The following is an 11,006-nucleotide window of genomic DNA, read 5'->3' on the forward strand; positions in this document are numbered from 1 at the left end:
TGCATTTTGAAGGAAAGGGTTTTTTATTTGTTTGTCTGGTTGTTTGTTTTTATAGCAAGAAAACAGGCACAAACATAGATTGTGACGAATAAAAGACCCTAAGACAGAGTAAAAAATCCCAAGGGTTTGAAAAACTCCAAGGAGAATCTAGGGCAGTGATGGCTAACCTATGACACGTGTGTCAGAGGTGACATGCGAACTTTCATTTTTTTGTTGATTTTTCTTTGTTAAATGGCATTTAAATTTATAAAATAAATATCAAAAATATAAGTCTTTGTTTTACTATGGTTGCAAATATCAAAAAATTTCTATATGTGACACGGCACCAGAGTTAAGTTAGGGTTTTTCAAAATGCTGACACGCTGAGCTCAAAAGGTTCGCCATCACTGGCCTAACTCATCTTTCAAAATTCAACCTAAATGTCACTTTCTCAGAAAAAACTTCCATCGTGAAGGTCAAACAGGTTTCAAGACAAAGGGAAAATATTAAGATGCATCAGTTCAATAGAGCTGCCAATTACCGACTCAGCGAGAGTCTGGGACAACTGAAAGCTTTAAAAGAAGCTATTAGGATTTCTTAAGCTTGGTAACATCTCTGTCTTTTTCTGTCAAGATCACCACACCTTCTCCAGCTCTTCCTGCTTCTACCATTCCCCCAATGCTTAGTTGTAAAATACTAAAAGCAAAATGTAAGGTGGCAAGTGAGGAGGGAAGCCGTCAACAATACATCAGTCCACTTCTGCCCTGGATAGGTGTTGGAGACAGAAAAGATTCTCTAAGGAACAGAAGAAAGTGGATGAATTTCCTAGGGCCTCAAACAAAAAAACTTATCTAGGTTTAACAAAAACTAAGGCAGTATTGAGAACAGGCTGATCTTCGTATTAAGTAATAACAATTTAGAGAACTAGCTGGGGATGGGGAGTAGTTACGGCTTTTAAAGAGTCTCTTCCCTATGTAATTGACAACAATGATTTCAAAATACCATAAGTATGAAAAAGAAAAAAAATTTAACTCAAATTTCCTGAGCATTTGTCATATGCCAGGGACAGGGTTGGATACTTTACAGATGTGTTTTCATGTATTCTTTACAAAACATCTGTGAAGTAGGTATTACTATATCTACTTGGTAGAAAAAGAAATTGAGCTTATACAACTTGATTGGTTCAGTTTCCTCCTTACTTGATTCTCCTAATTTGTTTTAATAATAATCATACTTATGAAAAAAAAATAAGCAATACATGGGGAAAAAATCTCAATTTAAAAAAGATAATTAACAGACACCAGTACTGAGAGGACAAAGATGTCTGAATTATCTAACAAGGATTTTAAAGCAGGTATCAGTAAAATGATCCAAGTAATTACAAACTACTGAGATACATGGAAAAACAGAGTCTCTGCAATGAAATAGAAGATATAAAGAAGAACCAAGTAGACATTTCAGAACTGAAAAATGCAATAGCCAAAATTAAACTCACTGAATGAACCCAATATTAAAATGGCAATAACAGAAGTATCAGTGAACTTAAAAGACTGATCAATAGAAATTATCCAGCCCTAGCTGAATTAGCTCAGTGGATAGAGTGTTAGCCTAGGAATGAAAGGATCCTGGTTCGATTCCGATGAAGGGCACATTATCCTAACACTTAATTACTTGGAATGAATTACTCTGTTCTCTTCTGTAGTATCCCTCTCCTTCCTCCACTAAAAAGTAAGTTCTATGAAAGTATGGACTTTTATTCTGCTCACTGCTATATGATTAATATGCTGAGTCTTGTGTTGGACATTTAGTTTGATAATAAACAGCTGAAAATCTCTTCCTTAAGAATTCCGTCTTTTTAATCTAAGTACAAATATGGAAGAAGTGTGATTTCACAGACAATTTTATTTTTCCAGCCCACCTATGATATTTAAAAAAATCTTTATTATTAAACATAAAAAGGGATATATGTAATACATTCACAATTTTTAAATGAACATTACTGAGATAAAATTTACACACAATAAAATGAGCCTAATTTAAATATACAACAGAATGAATTTTGACAAAGGAAAACACCTTTGTAACCACAATTAAGATATAGAACATTTCCACTGTCTCAAATGAAATTTGTTCATTTCAATAATAATTACAATTGTTGAGTACCTACTATCAGCCAAACTATTCTAGTTTCTTCATAACTTTTTGCAGTCCAGATAATACTTAGTTTAATATTTAAAGGTCTCCTAGCCCTGATCAGTTTGGCTCAGTGGATAGAGCATCTGCCTGGGGACTGAAGGGTCCCGGGTTCGATTCCAGTCAAGGGCATGTACCATGGTTGTCGGCACATCCCCAGTAAGGGGGTGTGCAAAAGACAGCTAATCAATGTTCTCTCTCATCGATATTTCTAACTCTCTATCCCTCTCCCTTCCTTTCTGTAAAAAAGCAATAAAATATATTTAAAAAAAATAAATAAAGGTCTCCTAAATGAATTCTATAAGAAATGGCTTGGTATATAACAGGTTTTTTTCTATACCTACCAGTCAAAATGTTTATTTATATTTAATGAGCAGAAAGAAAGCCCTTATGCATCTCCTCATAGTGCACATCCTATATCAAAAACAACCCTTGGCCACATTCTCCAGGAGGTGTGGGTCCATCCATCATTCAAGTCCTACTTATGCCACCTTCTTTGCAAAGCTCTAACACTTCCTCTCCTCCTGTCCCTTCTCCATACTAATCTTTGTTCCCTTATCTAAATATTTGTCACACCGTTTATAAACACTTGTTAGTCCATTAAAGAAAGGACAATGTCTTATGCATATGTTATAAACCCAGCATCTGGCATGCAGAACAAATAATACATACTCAAGATTCAGGTAAAATATCATCTACTTGGCACAGCCCTTTCCAACTCAACCTCTAAACCTGAAAATCTATATATATAAAAGGCTAATATGCAAAGTGTCCCCTTGGGAGTTCGACTGACCGGGAGTTCAACTGCTCACTATGAGGTATGCTGACCACCAGGGGGCGGCGCGGAACAAAGGAAAGCCCTGGCCGGCGGCCGACAGCCACTAGGGACCCTACTCGTGCAAGAATTTTGTGGACTGGGCTTCTAGCATAAAATAATTCACTTAGGTATACTGTTCTGAACCACTGTTCAAACAATTCAATTGAATTGTCATGTGAATTCAATTAAAAATTCATCTTTTTGTCATCTAAAGCTTTCGTTTACATCTTGAATTCTGAATGTTAAACATAAATGCTCAAAAATACTAGTCAACTGCTTGGTAAAATGCTTGCTATTTCTTAAAAAGGAATCTGCACATGTTTATCTAGAGATAATTTAATTTATGATGTTTCTCCATTTTATAAACAATACAGAATTAGTTTTTGCACAACTACTGGCAACAAATTGGTTTTTTAAAAACCTCTTCTTAGTTTATTCCAAATAAATTTCATAAACCTAATTCACCACAGTGGCCTGTTTCATAAATGTCAACTTTCACTACCCAACTGCCACTAACATATTAAGTGCTAGGGAAAAACAAACAAAAAAAACTTTTTCATAAAGCCCTAGAGAGAAAACTAGGTTCTCAATTCAAAAAGTTTAATGGTATGATCCTTCACTAGAAGATCATAATTTTAAAAAGATATTATAGCAATATTTTGACAGAACAAACAATAATGGTTTACATAGTTTTCCTCTGTCTTTAATGAAGACTTATAAAAACATACATGAAGCTGAAAGAATTACTTAACTGTGTTCTATTTTGACCCTAAACAATTTTGTGAATGATTTTAAACAAAATTTCAGTAAAATTTTTCCTGTATTATATTTTTATTTACTCTTCTAATAGCACTGTCTCTTCACATAACCAAGTTTAACTCTTAAAATTAATAAAAATAGTATTAGTGCAAAGGAACAAATTATCAGATTCCTATCCATAGTTCAAGATGAAAAACAAAATAGCTTTACAATGACTATATTTGGACTTCTACACGAAGTTCCACTCTAGTATTTCCAATATAGTTTAAACTGATCTCCCTGCCTGAACCTGCCCTATATACCAATGCCAAATTAAATTCTTTGAATTAAATAACTCTTTCAACATCAACTTTCATAGAAAACCATTAATGACTTCCCATACTACAGAACAAAGTCCCACCTAATCAGCTTGATTTACAAGTCCGCTCAGGGCACTGTCTTTACATATCCCTCAGCTCCTACCTTGCCTTCCAGTCAATTCTACTTACTGTCAGGCCTTTCCTTATACTGACCTTCTTCCTGGAATGACTTTCCCAACTCCTACGTCCCAAGAGAATCCATATTTTACTGAACTTTCAAACTCAAGTTCAAATTTCTCCAAAAAACTCTTCATCAACCAACTTGTTCCACATCTTCCTTACTCGTTAAGGTACTTAAGAACAGGTTCTATATGTGTATATTTCAATTTAACTTAATATTATTCCATTGATTTGTTCATTTCAAAAATAATTATAATTGTTGAGTAACTACTGTAAGTCTAACTATTTTATGCACTGGTGCTACAGTAGAGAACAAAAAAGCTACCATCCCTGTTGTCACAGTGCTTATATGTATTGAATATAAACTATTTGTGTATTTATTTATCATAAAACATCAAATTTCCCATTGTTAGCCAATTAGGCTGCCTTCAGTTTTTACTATTATAAGTAATATTATTGTGAATATAGCTGATACAGCTTTTTTATTCCTTGAATTATTTACTTAGGGTTAATGTCCAAGAGTAGGATTATTAAATCAATGGCCATAAATATGTTTAAGGCTTTTAAGATATACTACCATACCACCCTCCAAATGAGCTGTACCAATGCCAAAGCAATGCCTAACTACTTGATTCCCTATGGACTATTTTATTACAGTTATTCAGTAAGTATAAAAAGGTGATTCACTATTGTTTTAATTATCCAGAAGTTTTAACTCTTTTCTTTTTCTTTTTTTTAATATATTTTATTGATTTTTTACAGAGAGGAAGGGAGAGAGATAGAAAGTTAGAAACATAGATGAGAGAGAGACATCGATCAGCTGCCTCCTGCACATCCCCTACTGGGTATGTGCCCGCAACCCAGGTACATGCCCTTCACCGGAATCGAACATGGGACCTTTCAGTCCGCAGGCCGATGCTCTATCCACTGAGCCAAACCGGTTTCGGCTTAACTCTTTTCTTAACATTTGTTTATGCTATATCCCCTTATAACCTAATGGGCATGACTTTATCAATGTATTTACTGGAATATTAGTGTTGTAAATATCTTTTAAACATTCATAGTAATTTTAGATTTACCACTTGACAGACTTTATGCTTGCTTAATATATATTAAATTCCTAAGCCATATTATCTCAATTCTAAAGATAGTTGTTTTTCTTAAAATAACACTTTTAGGCTTCTGAAACTAGGCGAAGTATCAGAATTAATGTCCAGAAACCCACTAGTAGTCAAGCAAAAGAATAAGTTGTGATACATGTTATTCCTTGCCCAGGTACAAACCTGTAGGAAATACCTTCACATAGAAGGCATTAGTTTACCCAACTATGACCATAGCTGAGTTAAGTTCATAGGTAAATGTACTTACAGTTAAATTTTAAGTGAAATCTGAAAGCCTGCTGCTTGAAAATGTTTTCAGAAAGACTGAACGATGATAAAGCACTAAAATAAAAAGGTATTATGAGGCAAAAACTGTCTGTTGTAAGATAAGCGAGGACAATTCAAGGCAGCAGAAAGCATCCGATCCCTCAAAACAGACCACAGAATTTCCAGAGCTGGAAGACATGGGTGTGACCAATTACTATTTGACAAAGTACTATTACCAAGTGCTGGATATCAATCTGTCAAAAGTTTCCAGCTGACTCAAAAATAAAGTTATTTAATATACAGCTTATCTACAGAAAAACTGAAAATATGAGTTTAACCAAAAGCAAAAAGCAGGTTAAATTTCATATTTTCCATATAACAAACAATCATAATGTGTAAAGAAAGCAAAAAATGTAAGCAAAGGTGAGAAAAATCGGCATGTCAGGATGTGAAAAAGGTTTGGACTTAATTGTATATTATTATTTGAAAGAAGATAGTATAGAAATTATATGGGTAAATGTATGCTTCTGTTAATTTCTAAGAAGGATTTAAAAAACAAATGTAATGTTTCTTTTTTCTTGAAAATATGTTAAATCAATAGTATATGTTACAATTAATAGTGAAAGAATTGAGAAAATGCACTGCATGTATGCATGTGTGGACATATTTGTTAATTGTTTATTCACTCATTCATTTCTGAGTAGAAGAAAGCAAGAACAGAGAAGCAGGAACAAAACTAAAGATATAATGCATAAAGATCAAACTCTTTCAAGATCCCAAAAGTTACTGTGATGTAGAAAAATACATGATGAATGAAGTAAATACAACCTAAATGAAAAATAATAACCAGTAAGGTGACTAACTACACTTTCGATTCCCAGTTAGGGCATGTGCCTGGGTTGTGGGCTTGATCCCTACTGTGGCTCGTGCAGGAGGCAGCCAACCAATGATTCTCTCTCATCATTGATGTTTCTATCTCTCTCTCCCTCTCCCTTCCTCTCTGAAGTCAATAAAAATATATATTTTTTAAAAAACTAACTAGCAACTAACATAACCAAAAAACCTTATGAAGTTAAAGGTAAATAATAGCAAACAGAAATAGTTGAAAGTAAATAAAAATTGATCTTAATTCAGTTAAAGGTAAGAATATTAAGAACTTATTAAAATCATATGATATTTGACCAAGATTCAGAATGCTGTAATTCTTGGTCAATCACCCTACCACTATAAGTACCCGACAGTGGAAAGTGAGGAGGATATACCAGGCAAAATTGCCTGTTTATTATCCTCAAAGGGTTTTGACCACAAGCAATTAGGGACTCCTCTGCCTCAGTTACAGGTAAGCCTAACATGTGAAACACTGAGAACGAGAACAAGCCAACTGATGGGGGAACTTTCTTGTCTTCTTTTACGTAGGCCCTCGAGCGAACCCACAGAAAAGAAGGAGGAAAAGATAAACAAGTATTTCCACAAAGCCATGACGGCGTAATAGGGATCCGATGAATCCTCCCAGCTTATACAACCAGAAAACTGTATAAAATAAACAACAGTTTTTGCCAGAAACCAGTCCATCCTTGTTGCTTGACACAGTCGCTGCAGGAAAGAAACATCGGCACAGCATATGTTTCAAGGGACCTGGCGTATATGGCATACTGTTCTTAATATGTTTGCTCCCCTTAGTGCTATGTGTTTTAGTCAAAGCAGGAGTGAGATTCCTAAGAAAAGGGGGGAAATGAGGTGAGGTCTACAAAAGTCCCACATCATACCCTTGAAGCAGTTGACAGTGTGCAAGGTAGAGAGGGGGAACTTCAACAGAAAATTGAGGAAACAGAGACTCATGTTCAGGGAGGCTACAGCATCCGGAATTTGTGGAAATGCAAACCAGAGAGAAGGGAACTGCATTCAGCGAGAGGGCTCTGGAATCTACAGAGACGGCCCCTCCAGCCACTGGCAGGTACTGACCTGTCATGTGTTGAGAGGAAAATACCTAAGGTTGGAGAAAGGAAACTACTGGAAAACAAATAAGTCAAAGGATTCCTAAAACTCAGATAAGGTGAGGAATAGTTTGTATTCCTATCAAATAGAGTGAAGGCCTTGTAACACATGAGACATTAAATAAACTCATCAGAGGGCTTCAACTCTAAATTAGCTCTAGGAAAAAAGGCTGCTCTGGACTCATCCTAACAAAGCTTCCTCAAAACAAGGCAAGTCTTAAAAAATCATCAAAGTGATTTCAAAAATGTTAACTGAATGCCACAACTTAGAACAACATAATTTAAAGGCCCAGGGGGAGGAAGTGAAATGAGGGAATGACTGGTTGGTGGAGCAGTCAGAACACACACAACATTTATCCATTAAGTTTGACGTCTGATATGGGTGCAGTTCACGGTGCCCCAAAATCTCTATAAACTATGCATTTTCCTACGTTTGATACCTCACTGTACTACTCATTTTCCTATACATACATCCCTATGATAAAGTTACAAATTAGGCACAGTCAGAAATTAGCTGGACAAAGAGATAATTCATGTCTTAGGTGGAATGGAACAGGACGGCCCAACATTTCATTATGCTACTCAGAAGGGTGTGCAATTTAAAACTTATGAGTTGTTTATGTCTGGAATTTTACATTTAATATTTTTGGGCCACATTTGACCGGGGGTAACTGAAACCACAGAAAGCCAAACTGTGAATAAGAGGGGACTAGTGCAGCCCTGACTGGTTTGGCTCAGTGGATAGAGCGTCGGCCTGAGGACTGAAGGGTCCCAGGTTCAGTTCCGGTCAAGGGCATGTACCTTGGTTGTGGGCACATCCCCGGTAGGGGGTGTGCAGGAGGCAGATGATCGATGTTTCTCTCTCATCGATGTTTCTAGCTCTCTATCCCTCTCCCTTCTTCTCTGTAAAAAAAATCAATAAAATATATTTTAAAAAAAGGGGACTAGTGCATTTCATCTTTCTACTCAAAGCTTTCATGATAAGATAGGAGAGTGAGTTTCTGTCATACACATATAGTTTTTATTTAGAAATATATTTTATCTCTTACCAATAAACTATAGCCAGTAAAAGCAAACCCTTTCTTTAACACAAATAATTGGTTATTCAATTTCAATAACTATGCCACTCAATAATTATAACTGTCATTTGGAAAATGAAAAACCTCTTGAACTTCTACAATTTTCAGATTCCAACTAACAATAATATTTTCAAAACACCATTAAAGATGTATTTTATTTTTAAAAAGGCTGCTTCAGTTTATTGCTATACAAAATAACGGGTGAACCTGGGTTGGAGGGAGATGGGTGGAGAAGTACTGGCCAGCACAACTTTTAACTAGCTATACCAGATCTTCAGATGGCCACCTTCCATAACCTTCAGGAAAGGAGGTCTGTAATTGTAACCCAGCTCTTTCTCTTGAGAGTGAAACAAACAAAAATTAAAATGTCCTTATTAGAGCATATAAGCCTCCTTTCATGAAACGTAGCTATTAGTTGGCCAAAGAGAAATTTTAAAAAACACACATACATAGTTGGGACAAGTCATGTTTTCCCTAAATTGTTTCCACTCCATCTCTTAATAGGCAAGTATTCTTCTGGTAACCAACTCTCTCAGTAATCTTTCTCAAACTCAGAGACTATTATTAAAAAAAAAAAGTTCATTGCAGAGAACAGAGAGACTACTCATTAAACCACCGTAAGACATCATCAACAGATTTTCTCACCTGTCCCAGGCGTAGGACTTCTTGAAGTAACTAAGCCATATTTTTTCCTCCCCATTTAAAAAATTAATTAAAAAATAATTTAAAAACAAAATTATGAGTTATCTGTCTTTTAAACCAAGAGATATATTTACTAGATACATCTTATGTGATAAACAGTGTGATAAATGCCCCGTCTAATATTATCTCATGTAACCTATGTAAAGTCAGGGGGAAGTAGTTACATAACAGGTGTGGGGACTGGGGAAAGGAAGGAGTAATTTTATATAAGAGTCACAAATTCAGCAAATAGGACCAATAAAATCAACAAGTAATTGAAAGTAAAATGAGTCATAAATAGACTGCCTGCAGATCAGGAGGTAGATATAATTTAAAAGAAACACACACTAGAAGCTGTTACAATGCACTTTATTCTTTGGTTCCTGGCTACACACTAAGTTAACTCTTAGTCTCTGAGTGACTACATTGTGTTTGTAAAGGAGTAAACTCAACTGGACTCTGGATTACCTAAGTATTAAGATAACTTCCAAAATCAGAATTACAAATGAAAACTGGTATTTAAAAGTTTAACTTCTAGCCAGTACATTAAGACAAACAAAAGAAATAAAAGGTGTAAGGATTAGAGTGGAGGGATTTTTTAAAAAATGTTTTAAGGAGAGATACAAAACCTAGCAAAGACAGACTCCAGCGCTAGAATGCCTGAAATAGTAAGCACTATAGAATAGAGTAAGTCTGTCCTTTGTAGGCAATATGATTTTCTACATAGAAAACCCAATAGATTAAGTAAATTATTAGAAATATTTCAGAAGGATTGCTAAATAAACATAATTCAATTGTGTTCTTATAAGCCAACGAAGAGAAAATGTAAATTTCTAGACCGCTTTCTTATGGAAAGTTTCAAAACATCTTAGAGAATAAAAACAAGAATTACAGCATTACCATCACCTCCAACACCACAACTGCCTAGCTTATGGTCAATCTTGTTTCATCCCATCCACTGCCTCCCCTCTATTCTATAAAATAATGAAGCAGATCCCAGACATATGCTTGCATCCATCAACCTTTCAGTATATATTTCTAAAAGATGACACTTTTTTCATATAACCACATACTGCTATAACAATTTCTTAATATCAAGTATCCAGTCAAGTGTTAAAATTTTCCTAATTATTTCATAAATATTTATTTATTAAAATCTGGACCCAAATATAGTCCAAACATTACTATTAATCTCAAATTTCCTCCTTCATTTCTCTCTTTTTCTTCCTGTAATTAATTTGTTGTAAAAGCCAAGCTGTGTGTCCCAAGAACTTCCCCAAAGCCTAGATTTTGCTGACTGCATCCCCAATGATTAGCATTTCATTTGTTTCCCTGTCTTCTATATTTCCTGTAAACAAGAAGTCAGAACTAGAGGCTTGATCTGATTCTGTTCAATTTTTTGGCAAGAATACCTCATAAATGATATTGTGAATTTTCATTAAGAGAAACCTAATGCCTGGTTGTCTTTCTGCGATGTTAGCAACCACTGATGATCTTTGCTTGGGTCCAGGAATTCATTACAAAACGGTGATGTTTTGCTCAGCTGGCGTGGTTCAGTGGTTGAGCATCGACCTATGAACCAGGAAGTCGTGGTTGCATCCGATCAGGTCACATACCCAGGCTCCTTCCCCCAGTAGGGGGCATGCAGCAGGCAGCCA

At 35.3% G+C, this 11,006-nt stretch overlaps 1 protein-coding gene across 2 annotated transcripts in view; it reads right to left on the reverse strand.

Moving 5' to 3' along the window:
- NCOA1 (nuclear receptor coactivator 1) overlaps positions 1-11,006 on the reverse strand; it is a 137,884-nt gene that overhangs the window by 111,886 nt on the left and 14,992 nt on the right. The gene's annotated exons all lie outside the window — the stretch shown is intronic.

Source organism: Myotis davidii, unplaced genomic scaffold, assembly GCF_000327345.1.
Source record: "Myotis davidii unplaced genomic scaffold, ASM32734v1 scaffold238, whole genome shotgun sequence".
Classification (NCBI taxonomy): Eukaryota; Metazoa; Chordata; class Mammalia; order Chiroptera; family Vespertilionidae; genus Myotis; species Myotis davidii.